Source organism: Microtus pennsylvanicus, chromosome 1 (assembly GCF_037038515.1).
Source record: "Microtus pennsylvanicus isolate mMicPen1 chromosome 1, mMicPen1.hap1, whole genome shotgun sequence".
Lineage (NCBI taxonomy): Eukaryota > Metazoa > Chordata > Mammalia > Rodentia > Cricetidae > Microtus > Microtus pennsylvanicus.
Window position 1 is genome coordinate 184,456,773 of NC_134579.1, and position 22,685 is coordinate 184,479,457.

Genomic DNA, 22,685 nt, shown 5'->3' on the forward strand with positions numbered 1-22,685 from the left:
CATAGCTTGCTGACACTTTTGACTAACACATAATATTCTGAAGCAACATCATGGTTGACTAGCTGGCCTTGTCCCTGCGGAGATTTCCCAAATGAGAACAAAGTCTCTTTGGGCACATGGAACTGAACGTATGCTTTCTCCTGACGTCTGTGGTTGAGCCAGAGTTCCGCTGAGCCAATGGGAAGCTCTTAAAATAGCCAGAACTGAACTGTGATGATGACAGCAAAGCCCAGAAGCAGCCATTTGACTGGCAGCTGCTCCCTCCCTGCTCCAGTTTCCTTAGAGGTAGCTGCAGTCATACAGTTCACTATTATACCAAACCAAGGGAACCAGGAAGGCACCAACAGAGGACCCCCCCCCTTCCACTTGTATCTTCACCTACCAGCAGCTGTCACTAGCAAGCCAACCAGAACTGCCCTGAGATAAGAGGAACAGTCTGGTAGCTGTCATTAAAAAGGCCAAAAACTGTTCCATGGCATCCCCAACCATCAAAAATGGGGAAAGACACCAGGGGATAATTGCAGGACAGGCCTAATACAAGGCCAACATAAAATTAGCATCTTGTTAGGAGTTAGGAGCAAGGCAGCACCACCTTTACAGGCAGGTGGATAGGGTTGTAAACCCTAGGTAAACAATGTGTCTGTATGTGCTGGCATAACTGGTAGTAAATTCCAAGAGACTGAAGTTGTAAGATAAAGTCTACCCAACCTGTGAGCTCAGGGACTATAACCCAAGAGGCCTTGTAGCAGCTGAGGACTCCATCCTGCATCTAAGGGCCTCCCTGTAAGTAATTGCAGGAGTGCAAAAAACCTGGGATGATCTCTCCCATCTCAAAATCTGCAAGAGTCAATTGTGATCTTTGCCTTTAAAAGTGGCCCCTCCCCTGAAGCCTTGAATCTGAACAAGGAGATTGTGGCCAGCTGCTGCAACTTAAATTGAAATTCAGCTAATTACAGCTTGATAGAAGTTGGATTGCCTCTCGGTGTTTTCTCACTCTGCAACACCCTAACTCATCAACATGTTGCCTTTATTCTTTTTTTTTTTTTCTCACTCTTGCTCCTTGGAAACTGTGGGCAGGCTTTCCCCTTAGATGGCTGGTTACCTAAGCAATCAGACTTTCACCTGGCCCAAATGAAGGGCCCAGCCATGACGGGCTCAATAGAGGCCTGAGTTTTCCATTACCCTAAGACAAAACTTGGTTGAAGGAAAGAGCACAAACTTGAGACCACCCAGGTACCACTCAGAAATGGACCATCCAAGTGGAAAGTACCCAAAGATCCAAAGGAAATGCCTAACATTCCAACCATTGTAAATAGGATCACCTGATGTCACTTGGGCCCACATCCATCCATCCCCTTTTACCAAGACACCTCTAGACAAATGTCAGCCAATCAGGGGTCCTGAACTTTATAAATCCTTCACCCCAACCTCTGCTATGATAAAAACCCCACCCCAAATTGAGCTCAGGGCTCTGATGTGCCAATTTGTTGGATGCACAAAGAGTCCAAGTTTGAATTTGAATAAAGATATTTTGCCTTTATTCATATAGAATCAGTATTTTGGGGGGTCCCCACGATCTGGGCATAACATTCCAACAAACAACCAGAATCCCATATATGTTGAAATTAACTACCTGGGTTCATCTCAAGTCAGTGCCTAACATGCCTAAAAGCAGAGCTAGTCAGGCTCAGTGCTAATACGTAGAATAACCACACCAGAAGGCCAGATTTCGCAACTCCTTTTAGAGTCCCTCCCTTTCTCATATGCAGGTTTCCCATCGCTCCGTAAACTGTGTTTGCTTGGTTTTACTTCTACTGCCCTTGAACATCATTCTTTGGCATCATGATACAACAAACTGAGAAAGCACTGGCTGGGGACTGGGGGTGATTTTTGTGGCCATGGGCTTTCTGAGACTGTAGCATTTCAAGCTAAGCCCATGAAGAACCAAGAAAGTCTTTGTCTCACTCAAAGAAGCCCAGAGCAGTCCTTCTCAGATGATGTTCCTGGGACTGCTTACATGCTACCAAATACCTGGAAGGCTGGGTATTCCACGTCTGCCTTGGCAGACATTTTTGGTTTGTTGTTTATTTGTTTTGCTGTTTTTCAAATGATGCACAGGTTCAAACTGGCAGTTTCTCCTGGTTACAATTCTGGCAGATCAATTTACCCCTCAGTTTCACTTAAGGGTTGACATTGTTAAGGTAGATAGTTGAGTAGATCATGAGAGATGACCAACAGCTTAATGAAGAAAAGGAGAAAGAACTAATAGTTACAACAGTATGTGGACATGGGTCAGCTCACCACCCGTGGCCAATACACTACAGAGTTCATCCAGATCACAGGGCAGCAATGCACGTCTCTCAGAGCCAAACCTTGGCAACCACTTGTTTTCACAACCAAAATTTCACTTAAGTACAATGTGTTCATTCTTTTCAGTGTTGTTGACTGTTGTCTATTCTCTTGCCTTCCCAAGGTAAAGAAACTGTAAATGGGATGTAATGGCCCTAATTGCTTTAAACATAAAATGTTTAGCCTTAGAACAAATTTAAGTAAATAGATTGAAAAAATATCTGGGAAGTTTATCCCCAAGATCTTGGGGAAAATATAGAATAGAGGTTGTTCAATGAAATATGAAATTTTACTATATATCCGGACATAGTCTTCTGGGGTATAAACACTGGATAATTCAGGAGATGGGTCAATACTGGCCCAACAAAGCAATTATGTTAAAATTTTAGATTTCAAATAATTAGAGACAATTTCTGATATGCTTCCAAAAACAAGTATATTATAAATGTATGTGAAAAATTAGGGAAAGAGATACAGTTAAGTGTACCCAATTAAATTCCTCTGAATTTCTCAGCTGCACATTCATAAAAGAAGAAAAGTACTGTGAAAGTCAAGGTTACATTTTAAGTTTTAATTACGATACTTAAGACATCCATGAAGCAAAAATGTTCTTATCTTCAAGCCTCTTGCCCAAGGACAGATAGTTTCTGAGACTCTGGAGGGTATTTTTTTATTTTTTATGGAAGATAACAAGCCACATGTTTTCACTCCCTTAAACAAGTTTGTTTTATCCATCTGTACCAGATGTGCCTAATCACATGTGGGCAGAATGTTCAGGAGGCAGGAAATACATTAGGAACATATGCTTACTCCTGGTTGGACTTGATGGGAAATACTTAGGCTGCTGAAAAGCATGACTTGGGGTCATTTTTCTAGAAAACCAAAAATGGACCTGGGCAGAGCCCATCTATCTCGCCATTATTTTAATAAAGCTTGCTTCAAAGTTGGCTTTAAATTTGGGGAGTGGTCTTTTCTCGATAAGTGAAATGAACATTTCCTAGAGATCCTAGCAAAATTCAGACCACTCAGCCAAATTCTAAAGCTATAACTTCTCCCCAGAATGCTGGGGCCAAGGGGGGACTTGAGGAGGCAAGTGCCTTGAGATGGTCCAAGGTTCTAAGGCTGCCTCCAGTTTGTGGACTACTGGAGTAAACCGACGTGCTGTGAAAAGCAGCAAGGATCTATGGAGACCTCCTAGTGAGTCATAGTCTGGTTCTGTTTTGTGGGAGCCCTGTCTGGGCTGTTGAGGGAATTCAATAGGACCCAAAGTTTGTCCCGTACCGGGCATAGAGCAAGACATCACCAGCCCACTTGAAACTGGTTCTAGTTGGAAAGTTTTGTCTGTTCCTGTGGAAAGTTTTATCTGTCTTGTTGCAAAGTTGTGTCTGCCTGTTTTGTTAGAAAGTTGTGTTTCTCTGTGTTTTCTTGTGTATCTCTTAGTTTTGTTGCAAGCTTGGAGCTGAAAGAGAAGTGGGTTAGATATTTTTGCTGTCTCTGATGCTGCCAGTCATCGCCATTGCCATGGCTGCTTTGATGGCTAGGGGTCAGAATTTATCTTTGAACTCTCTGGTGACTGGATTTATGTTAGCAGGAGTTGAGATATCTTTTGGGTGTGGATAAAATTCAAGTTGTTTTATGCTATTCTATTTTATTGGAAAGCTGGCTCCGGAGTTGGGTTATGGCTCTCCATTCTCTAAACCCAAGTAAATAAAAAAGTTTCCTTTATGTCCTTTGTCAGTTGGAGCCATCAGACACTGTGACAGGGAAAAGAAAGCAAAGCAGAACTGTCAAAAAATTATTATGAACATTCTGTATCTCAAGATGTAGTAGTTTATTTTATTGAAAATAAAGATCTGTAAAATCTAAAAAAAATTAACTTAAAAAAGGAACATGGTGTTGGTAGTTAAAAATCTATGCATAGGTGTCATAGTTGAGGTTTTTATTGCTGTGAAGAGATATCAGGACCACAGTAACCTTATTAGGAAAACATTTAATTAACGGGGCTCACTTACAGTTTCAGAGGTCCAGTCCATTATCATCATGATGAGGAGCATGGTGGCATGCAGGCAGATTTGGTACTGGAATTGAGAGTGCTACATCTTGGAGACAACAAGAAGTCAACTGACAGTCACACTGAGGGAACTTAAGCAAAACAGACATCAAAGCCTACAGAGAAGTCATTGTTTTTTACCGCAGCATAGTACTCTGATGTGTAGATATTCCACACTTTCTTCATCCATTCTTCCATTGAAGGGCATCTAGGTTGTTTCCAGGTTCTGGCTATTACAAATAATGCGGCTATGAACATAGTTGAACAAATGCTCTTGTCATATGATAGGGCATCTCTTGGGTATATTCCCAGGAGTGGTATTGCTGGGTCCAGGGGTAGGTTGATCCCAAATTTCCTGAGAAACCGAAACACTGATTTCCAAAGTGGTTGCACAAGATTGCATTCCCACCAGCAATGGATGAGGGTATCCCGTCCTCCACAGCCTCTCCAGCAAAGGCTATCATTGGAGTTTTTTATTTTAGCCATTCTGACAGGTATAAGATGGTATCTCAAAGTTGTTTTGATTTGCATTTCCCTGATCGCTAAGGAGGTTGAGCATGACCTTAAGTGTCTTTTGGCCATTTGAACTTCCTCTGCTGAGAATTCTCTGTTCAGATCAGTGCAATGGCAAAGGGTTTTGATCCTACATAATGTGCTGGCTTTGTGGGAGCCTACCCAGTTTGGATGTTCACCTTCCTAGATATGGACGGAGGGGGGAGGACCTAGGACTTACCACAGGGCAGGGAACCCTGACAGCTCTTTGGACTGGAAAGGGAGGGGGAAAGGAGTGGGGGGAGGGGGAGAAGGGTGGGAGGAGGGGGAGAAGTGTGAGAGGAGGGGGAGGGAAATGGGAGGTTGGGAGGAGGTGGAAACTTGTTTTTTTTTTCTCATTTTCTCAATAAAAAAAAGATTAAAAAAAAAAACAAAGCCTACAGAAACACATTTCTTCCAACAAGGCCATACCCACTCCAACAAAGCCACCACTCCTAATAGTGCCACTCTCTAGGAGATTATGACTACCATAATATATAATCTTAAAGGAACCATGTGGCATGATTCTGTTTGGGGATATAAGGAACACATAGGTTGCCCATCTTTAAGCAGCCATCTTAGCTAGGACTTGAAAAAGCAGATATCATGTGACTTCACCAGCTTTAGGTAACCATATAGCTTGAAGTCACCTTTGCTAGGGTTGGAGAAGATGGATGCTATGTGACTTCACCACAATCTTGATTAAAGATGACCATGTAGAGTGGATCTACCAAGGAGGCAACAACAGCTTTCTAAGATATTTTGGATTAGGATGGATGTTTGAATGATAGTTTGTTAGGACCAATTAAGTCCTGGCCTTCAGCTGGATGTTGGGATTAATTGAGTCCTGGCTTTCAGCTGCTCTACCCTGCTAGAATCTTCTAAGTGAAATTACTAGAAGCTGTGCCTATCTTAGAGGACCAGAGGATGGGATTTTCACCTGTTGGCCATTGACTGCAGTGTATTTAAGCCTGCATGGTGCTAATAAAGGGGGGGCTTTGGTATCAGTGCTGAAAGGTCTGTGTGTCGGTCTGTCTCTGCGTCTGTGTTTTCTCAACCTCCAGCCCCTTGCCAGAAGCTCACGAACTGGAGTCTAGCACATATAGAGTGCAGACCGGGGCCACCCTGCGTGGCAATTGGAGGTTCCGCCAAGATGTGGCGAACTAGGGAACGCTGAGAGGTCGCCCTCGGAAGGTGAGGGTGGATTGGGGTATGTATTAATCCTGACGTTCTTCGCTTGGTTTCGGTCTCTATGCCATGCAGGCAGCAAATCAAAGTCCAACTGAGAAAGAGGGGTAAGCTAACAGCGTTGTCCTCAGCCAGAGGGGACGTATTATTTATAACAGTGACAAAATTACTGCTGTTAAATATCAACTGGAATTATTTTATGGTTGAGATCATTACATTTTGGGGAACTTTTTGAAGGGTCACAGCATTAGGAAGGTTGAGAACTACTATCTCAGAGAATGTCTCTCCTTAGCTAAGGTCTATTCACGCTTAAGAATACGTGTCCAGCCTCCTTATTTTTGCTAACTCTGTTAAACTTAGGCTATTTTGATAAACTGCATCATATAAGAAACTGTTATGTTCTGTAACTGTGCACTAAAAGGATCAGGAACCTTCTCAGTATCTCTATGGACTGTGTTGATGAGCTAAACATTTAATTTTGATACTAAAGGGGAATTCAGTTGAAAAATTGCTGTCTTTTATGGCTCAAACTTAACAGAGATAAAGCTACAGAGTCCTTTTCCGAAGGTCAAGCATTTAGACAAAAGCCCTTACTCCCTCTGAAACTTGAAGAAAGTTCTTGCTTGCTAAAAAGAGAGGCATTCTCCTTATCTCTAGAAAAGGAACTTGTTGTCCTTTCATTAACATATGACTGTGATGTCTCTTAACTTATCAAGGGAAATACTAGCCACTTTGGCCTCTCAGTCCCTGCTCCTATGTCCCACCCAAACAAGTCCTGGTCTTAAAAAAGCTAATAGTTTATTGTAAAGTGTTAAGGATAATTAAACAATACAAGTTAAAGGTCAGTCACCTTATAAATGATCAAATTCTTTAATGCGTTCAGAACTGTACGTATAGCCATGTTAAGTATTAATGTGATTAATTATAGGAAAAAGATTTATTTAGCCTTTGTGTGTTTTCAATTTAAGCCTAGGTTTGTCTAGCTCAAATACACTTAAAAGATAATGAGCTTCAAACTTGTCAAAGATCTGATGAATACAGCATTAATGGAAAAAGCTCACTATGACAGAGATTCCTAGCTCCTAGCAGTGATCCCTGATGATGGAGTACCACAATGACTCCACCTTGATTGTGGTAATGCTAATAACTGGATAAGACTGTGCCACAGCTGTGCTTGCCGCCACACCTGGCCAAAATGTAGACAAGCAGGACACTGGAGAGTTGATTGCCCCACTTTTCCTAGGCTAAGTAAAGTCAGTGCCCCCCCCCCACCATTCCTCCTCCACAGAAAAGCCTCTCACTTTCTGAGCCTGGTGACCAAAATTCTGGTGGCTATTTTTTATGATAGATAATAAGCTACATGTTTTTGCTCCCGTTAACAAGTTGGTTTTACACATCTGCACTAGATATGTGTAATCACATATGGCTGGGAGGTTTATGGGCAGGACACAGTCAGGATGTATGCTTGCCCCCCTCCCCCATTGAACCTGATGGGAAATACTTCAGCTGCTGAAAACCATGACTCAGGGGCATTTTCCTCAAAAAACAGAGATGGACCTGGGTAGAGTCCGTCTACATGGCCATATTTTAATAAAATCACTTCAAAAATTTGGCCTTAAATTGTGGTAGTGGTCTTATTCCTGACTGTTGGAATTAATAGTACATCTTTTCCTTCTCTACTTTAAATAAAGTAGAAATTATAGTCTATTGAGACTTCCAATTTTGGTAATTTAATTTGTAAAAGGATTCATATTAACCTTAAACAGAAGTGATATTTTGCAGAAATTTATTGACTGTCTGCTGATGAGATAATAAATGTGTGAACAGTGCTATATTCACACGAAGGGCTTTTATGCAATTTTAAATGAGCTAAAATATCAATTAACAAGCCAGTAATTAGGTGGCATATTTTAGATACATGTGAAGAGGAAATATATATTTGGAAGCAAGTTTTTTTCTGGCCAACACCAAATCGCACCCCACCTACATTCTTATGTAGCAATAACCCATCAAGCTGATTTGACTGTCCTAAATCATTTCAAAGTTATTTCTTGAGGCAATTAGAGAGCATACTATGGTTTGCTGTAAACACTTATAGTCAGTTGTTCACTCTGTCCTGTGTTGACAATTTTGTGGAAAATTAATGAGAAAATTTTGTACAAACCTTAGACCCAATTTGACAGGTGTTTATTGATGGATTACTTATTTCTTGTGCTACATGAGTGAGCACTGTCCTGCAAGTACATCAAATGTGTATGAGGAGACATTTACCTCAAAGTTGAGTTTTTATTGTGCAACAGAAGTGTCAGAGGCATATGTGGTACTACAGTCATACAAAATAAATGTAAAACTAGCCTAGTAAATGTGATTCCTGTATTTGGGGCAGTAAAAATCATGTCTGTGTTAGACAGTGATGATGTATTTTCTCATTTATCATATTTCCTTATATCATCTTAAAACACAAGTGTTTCAGTGTTTGGGAAAAGAGATAGATGATAAATATTGTGTCTTTCTGGAGAATTCTGTCATTGAATTTTTAAAAAGATAAATACAGCTCATCTATTTTTTGCACTGAATCTAGAAATACATGAGAGTAAGTCTTTATTTTGATCAAGCTGTGTCCCATTTGTCAGTATTTCTTTCTTGGCATTAAGGCACAGGTCAATTACAGACTCTGGACTGCTGGAATTCTCTACAGTTGAATTTTCATAGGGAATTAGTCATGCTTATTAAACTGAAACTGCATGTGTACAATTTTTATTATAATTTATTTAAAAAACTATTTTTTTCGTTTTACATACCAGTTACCACTCCATATCCTCCTTCCATTCCCTCCACCTACCCATGCAACCCCCATCATTCCATGAAGAGGATAAGGCAAAATGCTTTGGGGAAGGTTCAAGGCCCTCCCTACTATATCTAGGCTGAGCAAGGTATTCATCCAAAGAGAATAGTTTTCCAAAAAGCCAGTACAAGCAGTAGGGATAAGTCCTGGTGCCACTGCCAGTGGCCCGCAGTCTGCCCTAGCCATACAACTGTCACCCACAATCAGAGGGACTAGTTAGGACCTATGCTGGTTCCTGCCTAGTCTGACTGGAGTTTAACTAATGAGTTTACCTCATTAGCTCAGGTAAGCTGTTTCAGTGGGTGTCCCCATCATGATCTTGACTTCTTTGCTCACATTCTCACTCCTCCCACTCTTCAACTGGACTTTGAGAGCTCAGCCCAGTGCTCTGCTGTAGGTTTTTGCCTCTGGATGAAGGTTCTGTGGTGACATTTATGATGTTCATCGATCTGAATACAGAGCAAGGCCAGTTCAGGCACCCTCTCCTCTATTGCTTACGGTCTTAGCTGGGGTCATCCTTATGGATTCCTGGGAATTTCTTTAGTGCCAGGTTTCTTGCTAGTCTCATAATGACTCCCTCAATCAAAACACCTCTTTTCATGCTATCATCTCTGTCCTTCCTCCATCTCGACTATTCCATTCCCTCAAGTTATCTTTCTCCCCTTTCTCCTTTCTTTCTACCCTCCATTCTCTCCCTACCCCATGCTCCCAGTTTTGTCAGGCTATCTTGTCTCTTACTCATTTCCAGGTAGATCTATTTATGTTTTTTTTAGGGTTCACCTTGTTACTTAGCTTCTTTAGGATCAATATCCTTTGCTTTACAGCTAGTATCCACTTATGAGTTGGTACATACCAAGTTCATCTTTCTGGGTCTGGGTTATCTCACTCTGGATCATTTTTTTCCTAGTTCCATTCATTTGCATGCAAATTTCAAGATATCGTTTTGTTGTTGTTGTTTTGTTTTTAACCACTGAATAGTACACCAATGTATGAATTGCCACATTTTCTTTATCCATTCTTTAGTTGAGAGGCATCTAAGTTGTTTACAGTTTCTAGCTCTTAAAAATAACGTTGCTATGAACATAGCTGAACAAATGTCCTTGTATGGTTGAGCAAGATTGGGTAAATGACCAAGAGTGGTATTGTTGGGTCCTGAGGTAGGTTAATTCCCAATTTTCTGAGAAACCACCATATTGATTTCCAAAGTGGTTGTACAAGTTTTCATTCTTACCAGCAATGGAGGAGTGTTTCCCTTACTCCACATCCCCTCCAGTATAAACTATCATTGGTGTTTTTGATTTTAGCCATCTGACTGGTATAAATTGGTATCTCAGAGTCTTTTTGATTTGCATTTTCCTCATGGTTAAGGATGTTGAACAGTTCCTTGAGTGTCTTTTGGCAGTTAGAGATTTTTCTATTGAGAATTCTCTCTTTAGTTCTGTACCACATTTCTAATTAGATTATTTGGAATTTGGATGTCTAATTTATTGAGTTCTTTTTAAATTTTTGAGATCAGTCCTCCATCTGACTTGGGGTTGGTGAAGATCTTTTCCCATTCAGTAGGCTGCCTTTTTGTCATATTGACTGTGTTATTTGCTTTACACAAGTTTCTCAGTTTCAGCAGGTCCCATTTATTTATTGTTGCTCCCATTGTCTGTGCTACAGGTGTCATATTTAGGATGTGGTCTCTTGTGCCCATGCATTAAAGGCTACTTCCCACTTTCTCTCTGTTAAGGTTCGGTGTGGTCAGATTTATATTGAGGTCTTTAATCCATTTGAGCTTGAGTTTTGTGCATAGGGATAGATATAGATCTATTTTCATTCTTCTACATGTTGACATCCAGTTATGCCAGTACCATTTTTTGAAGATGCTTTCTTTTTTCCATTATATAATTTTAGATTCTTTGTCAATAATCAGGTGTTCATATTTTGTGTGGATTAATATCTATTAATATCTGGGTCCTTGATTCTATTTCATTGGTCAACCTGTCAGGTTTTTGTTGTTGTTGTTTTTTGCCAGTACCAAGCAATTTTCATTACTGTGAAATTCATTACCTCATGTAATGTGTATATGTAATCTCATATTGCATTTCAATCTTATGGACGCAGACAACCATCAGTAGTCAGGAAGATGACTTCCCATTAAACTATATGATTTTTTTTGTTTTGTTTTTTCGAGATAGGGTTTCTCTGTAGCTTTGGAGCCTGTCCTGGCACTAGCTCTTGTAGACCAGGCTGGCCTCGAACTCAGAGATCCACCTGCCTCTGCCTCCTGAGTGCTAGGATTAAAGGCGTGCGCCACCACCACCCGGCCTAAACTATATGATTTTGATATATACAAAATATACCAGGATATGCTTCATAACTAGATCTATTGTCCCAAGAGGACTGTAAGGTACTGAAAAACCCAATTTGTTCCTTTTGCTCAAACTAACACAAGAAAATATCAATTTCGTCTCAGTCTAAGACAAACTCTAAACAACTAGCACATTTTTTACCTCAGAGCAAGTTCAAACTAGGTTAAACATTTTTGTAAATAGAGGATAAGTTTAAAACTTTACAGCTATGCACAAGGTCAGAGTTGCAGGCATCTAATCAAGGTTATTAACACAAAGGAGCATAAAAATCATGCCAATTCTTTGCTTGGCACATCTGACTGAAGAAAGACCTATGTCTCAAAGCTTGTCTCATTGGGCTATAGGTGGAGACTACAGATTAATTTCCTAACCAGCCAAACCCGAATAATCACATAGCAACTTCATTAATTACAACACTGTTTGGCCAATGGTTCAGGCATATTTCAACCTTCCTCTTTATAATTTCTATTAATCTGTTTATCACCTTGAGGAGTAACTTACCAGTCAGGTTCTCATATCTTTCTTCTTTGGAAGCTACATGGTATCTGTCTTACTCTCTCTTCTTTCTTTCTCTATATGTGCTTGGATTTCCTGCCTTGCTATCGGTCAAAAAAAATCTTCTTTATTAACCAGTGGTGATAAAAATATTTTCACAGCATAGACAGGGAAATCGCATATCATCTCCCATCTTTCGAAATAAAAAGGAGGTTTTAACGTTAACATAGTAAAATTACACATAACAAACCAGATATCAAACAAGTATTGCAGTTACAATATTTTTTTGAGTCTAAAGTTTTGTATCTAATTCATCTTTTATCATAACTAAGGAAAACTATAACTGTAATTAGCTGTCTTTAACTCCATCAAAGACCCCAGAATGATATATTACTTAAGTAAACAGGAAGTACATTGTAAGCAACTTCCAAAACTCTAGAATTGGCAGAGACATCTCACTGCCTGAAAAGTCACCCAATGTTCTTCTGTAATGGTGCATCTATCTTCAGCCTACAGGTCCATAGTATCTCACAGACATTTCCATGAATCAGGCAATTTTAAAGGCTGTGTCACCTATATTGGCAGTTTGTCAGTCACTTTCTCCTGTGTCCTACAGAATGTCTGGCATATTCTTTCATGAAGTAGAAACCCTGAAGGGCTGTCTCATCTTCTTCAGAAAAATTCAGCAGTCATTTTCCTGTGTATCTTGCATGTCCAGTTTATATAGCATACCATGAAGCAGTACAGAGAAGAGCAGTTTCTTGCCCAAATGGCTAACAAACTCCATAAGGAGCCTCTTCAATGCTCATCATCCTCTTGAAGTAATTAGTACTGCCGGAAGTAGACATGTCTCACTGTTGAGAAAAGTCTAAGTTCATTTAACATTTTAAATGTCATATTCCATAGGTTTTTGAAGTGTTTAAGATTATCTATCCAACTGAAATATATCTATGTATATCTAGAAAACTTAATTAACTACAAGTTTGACTATTATGAATGACAATTAATCTGTAATTTGTAATTATACACTACATTTTTAAATGAGCTGCACAAGCACAATACGTTAAATAAGAGCAGAAATACATATACACAGTGTGACAAAACTGACCTTAAATTTGTATCAATAGACCAAGATATTTCTTTTTAGAAATTGACTGTGACCATTAATCGCTTATAATCAACTGCCTTTAAATGAAAACAAATATTTATAAACAATTATTTTGGGAATTTGGGCATTGTTTTCTCCAAACTGCTACCTGTTTTTTTAAGGTTTTTTTTTTTTAAGTATTTTTAAGGTTCATAGAAACCTTTCAGGGGCTCTTGTTCCATCAAACCATTAGCCTGGAAAAAATCTACAGGTTCTTATCTTCTGTGGAAATAAAAGCAGTGCCTCTTTTCCAAAGTAACATATCCTTATACTCAAATTTTGAAGTCAAGATATCTTTAAAATATATATGTTGGTTTAGCTTAACAGCCTCCAGAATCAAATCTTCTTCAGCAGTTAACTCAATAACAGTCAAAAAGTCCAAAGAAAATTTAATAGTATGCATAATTCAGGCTCTCTGTGTATTTATCTTTATGTGACTTATTTTTATTACTTTTTAATATTTATTTTATTATTGTTACTCCTTTAATCAATGACTGTACTCTTTTATATTACTTATATTGTCTCTTTAAAGACTGCTTTACTTTTTGAAACTCTTTCTATAACTGTCTATACTCATTTTCTTCTTAAGACTATGTACATTTTTTAAATACTCTGTGACCCATTTAGAGGTTTATTTTGTCTGAATCTGTCTTTATTATATATCTGTGATCATTTTCTGAACAGGAGCACATTTTTTAAATGCTAAGCAGGCATAGCTAGGACTAACACTGTGGCTTTGCCTGTTGGCTCTGCCTCATCCAACATGGAGGAGGTATGTCCACCACCTCAGTGAGCTATGCTCACCACCCAACTCCAGGAACACAGCCACCATGAAGCAATTTGCAGAATGCTGCTCATAAATTCCATTTAAGTACTCCATAACAGGACCTCCTGAAAGAGCCAGAGTTGTTTGTGCCAGCAGCACAAACCAGGAAGCTGTTTCTTAAAGGAGCCAAACAAATTTTGTTGCTATTGCTGACTCAGGAAGCCTTCTCTTAAAAGAGTTACTCCTCTGCTTGCTTCCAACAAACAGAGCCTGTCTGACATATGCAACTGGCAAGAATCTACAATTGGCTCCTGCTTTTGTGGGTCTAGAAGCCCCTTTTAAAAAAAGTTTTCTTAAACACAGCTTGCTCCAATACTGAGGGTACCTAAGAGGTGAGTGAACAGCCACAGGGCCAGAGAGCCAGATGCCCCACTCCCTAGGACCTCACCAGTGGGATAAAACCCAGGGGCCCTTCCCCAACTTCCTTGGCTTTTCTATCCAGCCAGTAGGAAGTTTTTCTGCAGCTAGGCTACCCCCGCCAACCCAGCCCACTCACAAACCCGGCTATTTGCCTGCTAGCTCTGTGGAACCCTCAGATAATGTGTGAAGTTATTTCAGGAATCTTTCGATCCTCACTCCTGAGAAACATTCTCTGAAGTTACCCTGAGTTGTGATCAAGGAAGGAGCTGTGATTCAGACTACTAAAGCTGTTTGTCTATTTTCTTCATTACAAAGAAGCTGCAGATAGAAGTGGGTAGCAGTATTTCTCAATGATGCATGTGCATTGGGTCCCCTTGTGGCCACCAGGTTTACCCTTACCATGTGGTGAGGGGTTAGAGGTGGGATGCTAAGCCCAGACTGTGCAGCAACTAGGATGTCATCTCACACTGATGCTTTGAGAGCCTGTACTGGGATGCTGGGTGGGGCTTCCTGGAAGGGGTGGAAACAGGGAGCCCTACCACCAGCTTCCGTATCTATATTTTATTTATTTTCTTTTTTTTATTGAGAAAAGGAAAAAAAGTATCCGCTTCCTCCCAGCCTCCCCTTTCCCTCCCCCTCCTCCCATCCCTCTCCCCCTCCCCCAAACTCCTTTCCCCCTCCCTCTCCAGTCCATAGAGCAGTCAGGTTTCCCTGCCCTGTGGAAAGTCCAAGGTCCGCCCCACTCCATCCATGTCTAGGAAGGTGAACAACCAGACTGGCTAGGCTCCCACAAAGCCAGAACATGAAGTAGGGTCAAAACCCAGTGCCAATGTCCTTGGCTTCTCATCAGCCCTCATTGTTCGCCATGTTCAGAGAGTCCGGTTTTATCCCCTGCTTTTTCAGTCACAGTCCAGCTGGCCTTGGTGAGCTCCCACTAGATCAGCCCCCTTGTCTCAGTGGGTGGGTGCGCCCCTCATGGTCCTGACTTCCTTGATCATCTTCTCCCTCCTTCTGCTCCTCATTGGGACCTTGGGAGCTCAGACCAGTGCTCCAGTGTGGGTCCCTGTCCCCATCTCCATCCATCACCAGATGAAGGTTCTATGGTGGTATGCAAGATATTCGTCAGTATTGCTATAGGATTTATATTTTAAAGAAAGGTGGTACTCAAAAGTAACTGTTAACTTGCTAGAATTTTGAAAGTATAAGATGATAAATAAAATTAAATTATTTGGGACAAAACTTGGAAAACATTTTGGTGTTTTGGAGACTTAACCAGATTTCCTAAATTTCAGTATACAAACAAGTATGTTTTATGTTGCCAATTGAAATTCCTCATTAGTAGAGTCTGTGAAAAAGATTTAACTCTGGATAGTATATTTGTAGCTACAGAATAGGAGGAAATGAAAGTTAAAGAGGAAAAACCAGCACAAGGAGAGAAGGGATGGACACTTGGTCACACACTTCAATTCTAACCCAGAAGTTATCTTCAGTTATTAAACACTTGTAAGTAAAGAGTTAGTTTCCTCCAAGGAAGTCTCAGTGGGTAAGCAAACCACTCTAAGGATTGGCTGCATGCCCAGTCATAGATGACAAACACAAAACAAACTCAACAGCATCTTTGGAAGTTCTTTGTCTGATAATGTTAAGTCATGGATTTTTATTTTATTTCATTTTATTAACCTTATAGTATGTATTATGGATTCTGGTTTTGTGTTTTATGGGATTCCTGGGGGCGAGGATGTATCTGTATGGCTCTGTGTCATTATGTTTATGTAGTGATGAGGCAAGCAGGCCTGCTTTTCATCCTGCCCAGCTCCCGCACAGCTAGCTTTACACCCGAAATAACAACACACAAATTGTATTCATTTAAACACTGCCTGGCCCATTAGCTCTAGCCTCTTACTGGCTAACTCTCACGTTTTGATTAACCCATTTCTATTAATGTGTATCACCAGCATGAGTCTAACCACTGTCCGTCCTGGGTAGGAGAAACATGGCGTCTGCCTGACTCTGCTTTCTCTCAGCATTCTGTTCTGTCTACTCCACCAATTTAAGGGCTGGCCTATCAAAAGGCCAAGGCAGTTTCTTTATTAACCAATGAAAGTAACACATAGACAGATGACCCTCCTATACCATTTCCCCTTTTCCTGTTTAAACAAAAAAGAAAGGCTTTAACTTTAACATAGTAAAATTACATATAACAAAACAGTTATCAAGCAAGAGCTTTTCCTATCTTTGGCTCTTTTTCTACTGTTAGTTTTGTCCTAGTCCAATTTATTTGGTTTTGTTTTATGTTATTTTAATTTATTTCACTTTATTTTATTTTATTATTTGTCAATAGAGGCCTGTTTGTTTTCTAAGGAGAAGCAGAAATGGTGTGTATCTGAATGGGAGGAAGAAGGGGCACTGGATGAAGTGGGAAGAAGGGAACTGTAATCAAACATACTATATGTAAGAATAAAAGAAAAGGCATATCAGATTAAAAAAGATGTATAAACTTAAAACTATGTTATATGAAGTTATGCTGTTATAAAATGTAAACTGAATGTCTATTGACTCAGTAATTACCATATGATATTACAAGCCCTTTTCTCATTTATGTCTTCTACTTGCTCTCGTTCATTTGCTTTGTTATCGCTATGCGATATTATTGAGATAAAAGTTTTTAAGGAAAATCTGGATAAGGAAATGTGTAATTGGAGGTTGTTCTTTGGTTTCCCAAACACTCAGATCCAAATAATCACACAAAACTATATTAATTACAACACTATCTGGCCAATGACTCAAGCATATTCCTAGCTAGCTTTTATACCTTAAAGCAACCCATTTCTATTAATCTATGCATTGCCATAAACTGTGATCTACTGGTAAGGTTCAGGCATCTTTCTCCTTTGGCAACTACATGGTGCCTGTCTGACTCTGCCTTCTTTCTCCCTGAATTCAGTTTAGTTTTCCTGCCTACCTATATTCTGCCATGCTATAGGCCAAAGCAGCTTCTATATTAACCAGTGATAAAGAACACATTCACAGCATACAGAAATGAATCCCATATCAAAACGTATAAAGCCATTTATTTATATTACTAAAGATAAGAAATAAAATAAAATGCAGATTCTTGTTCCATGGAGCAAATACCCTGAATCTCTTTTTAAAAAAATCTTGACGATGTTGATTCAACCTGGAACCAAGCACATAGTTGTTTCCTGGTATCTAGATAATTCCCTGTTATCGTCTGTTGCTTGTGGAATTTAAGCTCAGCAGGAAGACTTCTTTGGGTTGTCTGCTAGTCTGCTCCTCTTATTATTCAATAAAAAGCATTATCTATATATAAGAAAGAAGGGGAGATGATGGTTTTGGGTTCTCTAGGATGCAGATGTTTAGTGCTGATTTGAGGCTGACAAATAGTATTATTTGAGGTTATCACAACTCTCCCTATTTCAGCATTAGAAAACAACCCAATATTGTCCAATATTGATAAATATAATCCAATCCTTACGAGGTTTTTCCTGATTCTAGTGTAGTCACAACAGCTTCATCTACTGGTGTAGGAGGTTCTTCCATTTGTGTGTGGCTTTCATTGGTTGAATAAAGTTACTGCTTTGGCCTTTTGATAGGGCAGCCCTTACGTGGGCAGAGTAGACAGAACAGAATGCTGGGAAGAAGAGCAGAGTCAGGCAGATGCCATGCTTCTCCTGCTTGAGACAGACACTGGTTAGACTCATCCCGGTAAGCCACAGTTATGGGGTGATACAGATTATTAAAAATGGGTTGAATCAAGATGTGAGATTTAGCCAATAAGACACTAGAACTAATGGGCCAAGCAGTGTTTAAATGAATACAATTTGTGTGTTGTTATTTCGGGGTATAAGCTAATCAGGTGGTGGGACACAGCCAACCCCTCATAATACTACAATCTACAGTCACTAGCTTCTTAACAAGTATGTCAGGATCGTGCAAAATTCTATTGAGAATGATCTGGGATAGACCAAGAGCACTTTCCTACACTACATCTGTACCCATTAATGCCATAAACTGAGAGTTTGCCATGACCAGAGCTGCCAGAGTCCAGCTTTGTACGAGGGCAGGGTGTGAAGATGGGTGGATATAAGAGTGGCAATGGAGAAATCAGACATGGACTTTTATTAGTTTCATTTTATGGGAGATAGACAGAGAGGAAGTCCATCTCGGTATGGCTTGACTTACTCTGACCACCTGCATCTCTCACAGGCTTTATTTATACAAAAAATCATTTCCAAATAGACTTTAATCATTGAATACAAAGTCTTTTCATGGTGCAAAACTTTTTCTAAAGTTTTCCTTGATTAGGTGAGCATATAAAAGAAAAAGAAACAAAATGAGCAAACAGTAAATTTAATGAGAACTGAAATCTAACATTATGATAAAAAATGAATTCTTTTAACTCAATATCTTTTTCTAGATTGGTACAATACAGCCTATGGGTATTACAGAAATACTAGATAGGAGGTATCTATTTAGGTTTGACAAAGTTACTAAATCAGAAACTATTTCCCTACTACCTGCTGTTTCAAATGTCTCCTATATTATTCTGTTAATCTACTATAATGAATATCTGACCTTTCTATGGAAATTTAATTCCTCAGTCTCTTATTTAAATTCTTTTTTTATATACCTAGAACAAGACCACCATCCTCTCCCTTGACCTCTGAAATACTGTGCTCTTCTCTTTATTCTTTCTACAATCAGAGAAGTCCTGACCTGATGCATCTGCTCAGGAATTCAGGCAGTTCACTGAGCCAGACAATTTCTCTTGTGTCAGATGCGTAAACTCTTTTTTCAACATGGTCTCTATCTTTATTACAATCCTGCAAAGAGTAAAAGAACACCAAGATTCCTAAAACAGCTTACTTTGCCTTCAGAAGGTTACCAAGGCTTGTCATTAATTTTGTAATAAAAATATTTCCTTTTCCATGCTAGTCCTGTGTTTCTGAGGCAGAACATGAAAACCTAATGATTCAGATATAGTTTTTCAGCTTCTATAATCTCCCCAAGTTTTTCTTCCTTAATGATTTGTTTCCCAGATCTTGTGTCTCATGCTTGCTGATACCACTTAAGTAGTAGGTTCTATAGAAGACTCCATTTCTTGCATGGGAATCACCATAAGTATTTATGTTATTAATAGCAGCTTTTTGTAAGAAATGTTATATTGTCCCAGTTCTACCCTTCAGTGAGAGGTACTTAACAACAAGCAACTCAAACATTAAATATGTCAAAGACATAGGCAAGAGTCGTGCAGCAAATTCCATGGGCAATGAAGGATCAGTTCAAGTAGTGTGAACTTTGTAAAGTAGTGCCCTCAAAATGCTTGGCATTGCCACTGAGCAATACAGAGGAAAAGCCTGAGGCCCATCTTGTTATGACATGAACTCATGGCTTAAGATCATTGCAACCAGTCACAAATGTTGGGAAGAACAGAAACCTATGAGAGTAGGACTATTTGCTTTGCTTCTGACAAAGTTGTCCAAAGGTTCTATCAGAAGGGAATCTCGGGGGTGAGGACAAGTGGGATCTTCCCCGATTTAGGCTTCACTGATACAGTGTATACAGTATAATAACCAGGCTAGCTTAATATGAAACAGCAAATTTTAATGAAGGGATAGCTTACAACAGCAGGTATCCAGTGATGGGCAGGAAATACAAAAAGGACCAGTGGGGCTGACGCCTGCCAGATTTATATGTAAACATTAGCCCGAGGCGAACACTCCCCCCCCCCCCCCCCCGTTGGGCTGGGCTTCCCCTACAATAAAGCACTAAGTTTCAAGAGAAAGTCCCATGCTTACTATCTAGTAATGCCTATTTTGAATGGGCTCTTGTTCCAGGCTATGATTCTTGAAATTGTGGTAGTAGTAATGAAAGCTGTCTATCCTATGGTCACCTGAGGTACTGATGGGATGAATAAACGCACAGTCACATCAATCTGTACTGTCTCAGAAATGCTCTGAGGCCCATATCACAGCTGGTAGTCATGTAGACAGACACATAACTTCATGATACCAGGAAGTTAGTCTCTGGTGCTAGGTAGCTATACAACTATACCTGTGATCACTCTGGGATAGCTGTGTATGGTCCAATGTTGGCTAATGAGTGATGGAAACAGCTCCTTAGCCATCAAGACAAATGTGAAGCTGTGTCTTAAACCCAAATTTTTAAAAAAGTGCCTGGTTACTCTCATAACATTTGTGCCACTATTGCACCAATGGCATAACTTTTTCCATTATGTTTTTTATTATTTAAGACAATTTTCAAATTTAAATATGTTATTATCATATTCTTCACCTCCCTCAAATCCTTCCCGATCCTCTCTCCCTTTGCTACCCATCCAACTTTAAGTTCTTTCTCACAAACCAAACCAAAGTTCAGTACAACAAATGACCCTCAATCAAGAAAACACAATAAAACTGCTCCTTAAAAAAACAAGAAAAACAAAATAAAAAAAAGATTTCCAAAGTATAAATCAATGAAAGCACCCTGCAAAGCTGTAGTTCAGCTACTCCTGGACACGAGGCCTGTCCTGTAGTGGCTGAGATTGGTGTCACTCTCTTAGAGAAAACTGATTTTCCCTTTCTCAGGAAGTATAAGTATTCAGTTATTGATGTTACCCTAGTGGTTAGGTTTTCATGCATTCATTTTAAAAGTATCTAACAAAATGATATATGGTAAGATAAAGCAAAATTATTGCCTTTAAGCTGGGCAAGACAAAAATAGGAAGGAAAAGATGTGGAGGTCCTTGCAGGCATCATATCCAGTAGCAGAATCATCCTCCAAGAGGTAAGAATGAAAGCTCAGTTCAGCTTGACTGTGTCAGACTGGATCAGTCTTTGAGAGTCTGATACCAGATGGTTTAATGCTAGCACATTCAAACATATAATACAATTTGGGGGAAAGTTTCCTGGTATATGATTCCTGGTGCATAAGGAGGCATATTACATCCAAACTCAATTCAAAGTACATTTCATTCCCTCCAAGAAGATGAATTATATAGATAGCGGCCACTAAACTGGAAGCCATAATATATATGCAGAGGACCTGGTGCAGACCTATATATGATATATGATATCTTGGTCTCTGTGTGTTGATTTAGAAGGATATATTTTCTTTGTGTCCTCCATCCCCTCTGTCTCTTACACTCTTCTGGGGAGACAATGGTCCCGGAGCTATGAGAGGAGGTATGTGGTGGAAATTTCCCATTTAGAACTGCATGTTCCATGTCTCTCAGTCTCTGCACATTATCTGATTGTAGGTATCTATTTTTGTTCCTATCTGCCGCAGGAGGAAGATTCTCTGATAGCTGAACAAATCACTAAGTATAGCAGAATGTCATTAGAAGTCATTTTATCACTATGCTTTTTTTTCTTTTTCTTTTTTTTAATTTTGAACAAGTATTATTTGGTTTTACCCCAGGTCGCTGTGCTATTTCATCTCAGGTTTTTGATCTTCTAAATACTACCGGTTATGGGTTCCATCTGGTGGAGTGGGTCTTAAGAAAATCAGTTATTGGGTTGTACCACCAAAGCTTTAGCATATCATGCAGATAATAGACCATTGTAGATAAAGATTTTGTGGTTGACTCAGTATTTTTCTTTCTCTTTTGAGAGCATGCAGAGCTCCTGTACCAAAGACGCTGGAATGTAAGGGTGAAAGTTCTACATAGGCACCAGCTCGACAACTCCATGTTCAATGAGTTCTGTATGTGTTGTCTTCGTCAATGTGGCCTTGCTATAAGTTTGTGGAGAAAAATCTATAGTCTTGTCAATGGTCTGGATTGTTTATTTCCATGGGGTCTCTTTGGCCAACAACTCAATTGGATATAACTCAGTCCCAGTACTGGGTAGTGGAAGCTTAGTTTGGTGACAAGAGATAGTCAATTGTGGTTATGTTTCCCCAATTAGTTGGCAATTTTATTAAGATCATCTTCATATATTTTATTCATGTTATTTGTATATATTTCAGGAAGTTGCTACCAGTGGCATATGTGGCAGGCAGATTGCTACTGTAATTCAGGTGTTTGAAGCTGAGTGAGGTTATTACTTTTCTCTTATGATATTGTGTATATATAGAGAGAGCATTATGAACTCTAGTTAGTAGTGGTCAAGCTTCTAGTTGAGCATCAGCTTAATTTCTCCACGTTCAATGACATTAGTATGTGGCATCATCAGCAACATGGTCTTGCCATTATATCCCGAAAGGTAACCAATTGCATTTGCAGTGGCCTGTTAGGTTTGGGGGGAATCTATAGGACAGCTTTGGTTTAAACTCAAAAAGATTTAACCCTTTCCCGGTGCTGTGCATGTTACCTGATAGTAAAGGTTTAATTTGGTAGCATATGATATCAAGGTGAGGAATTATCTCCCTTAATCTGGTTAAGTCCGTGTAAAATTTACACACACACACACGATAAACGAGTTATTAGCTCTGTGTATCCAGTATCAACATATAGCTATAGCTATATATATATATATATACATATATATATATATATACATATAGATATATGGATT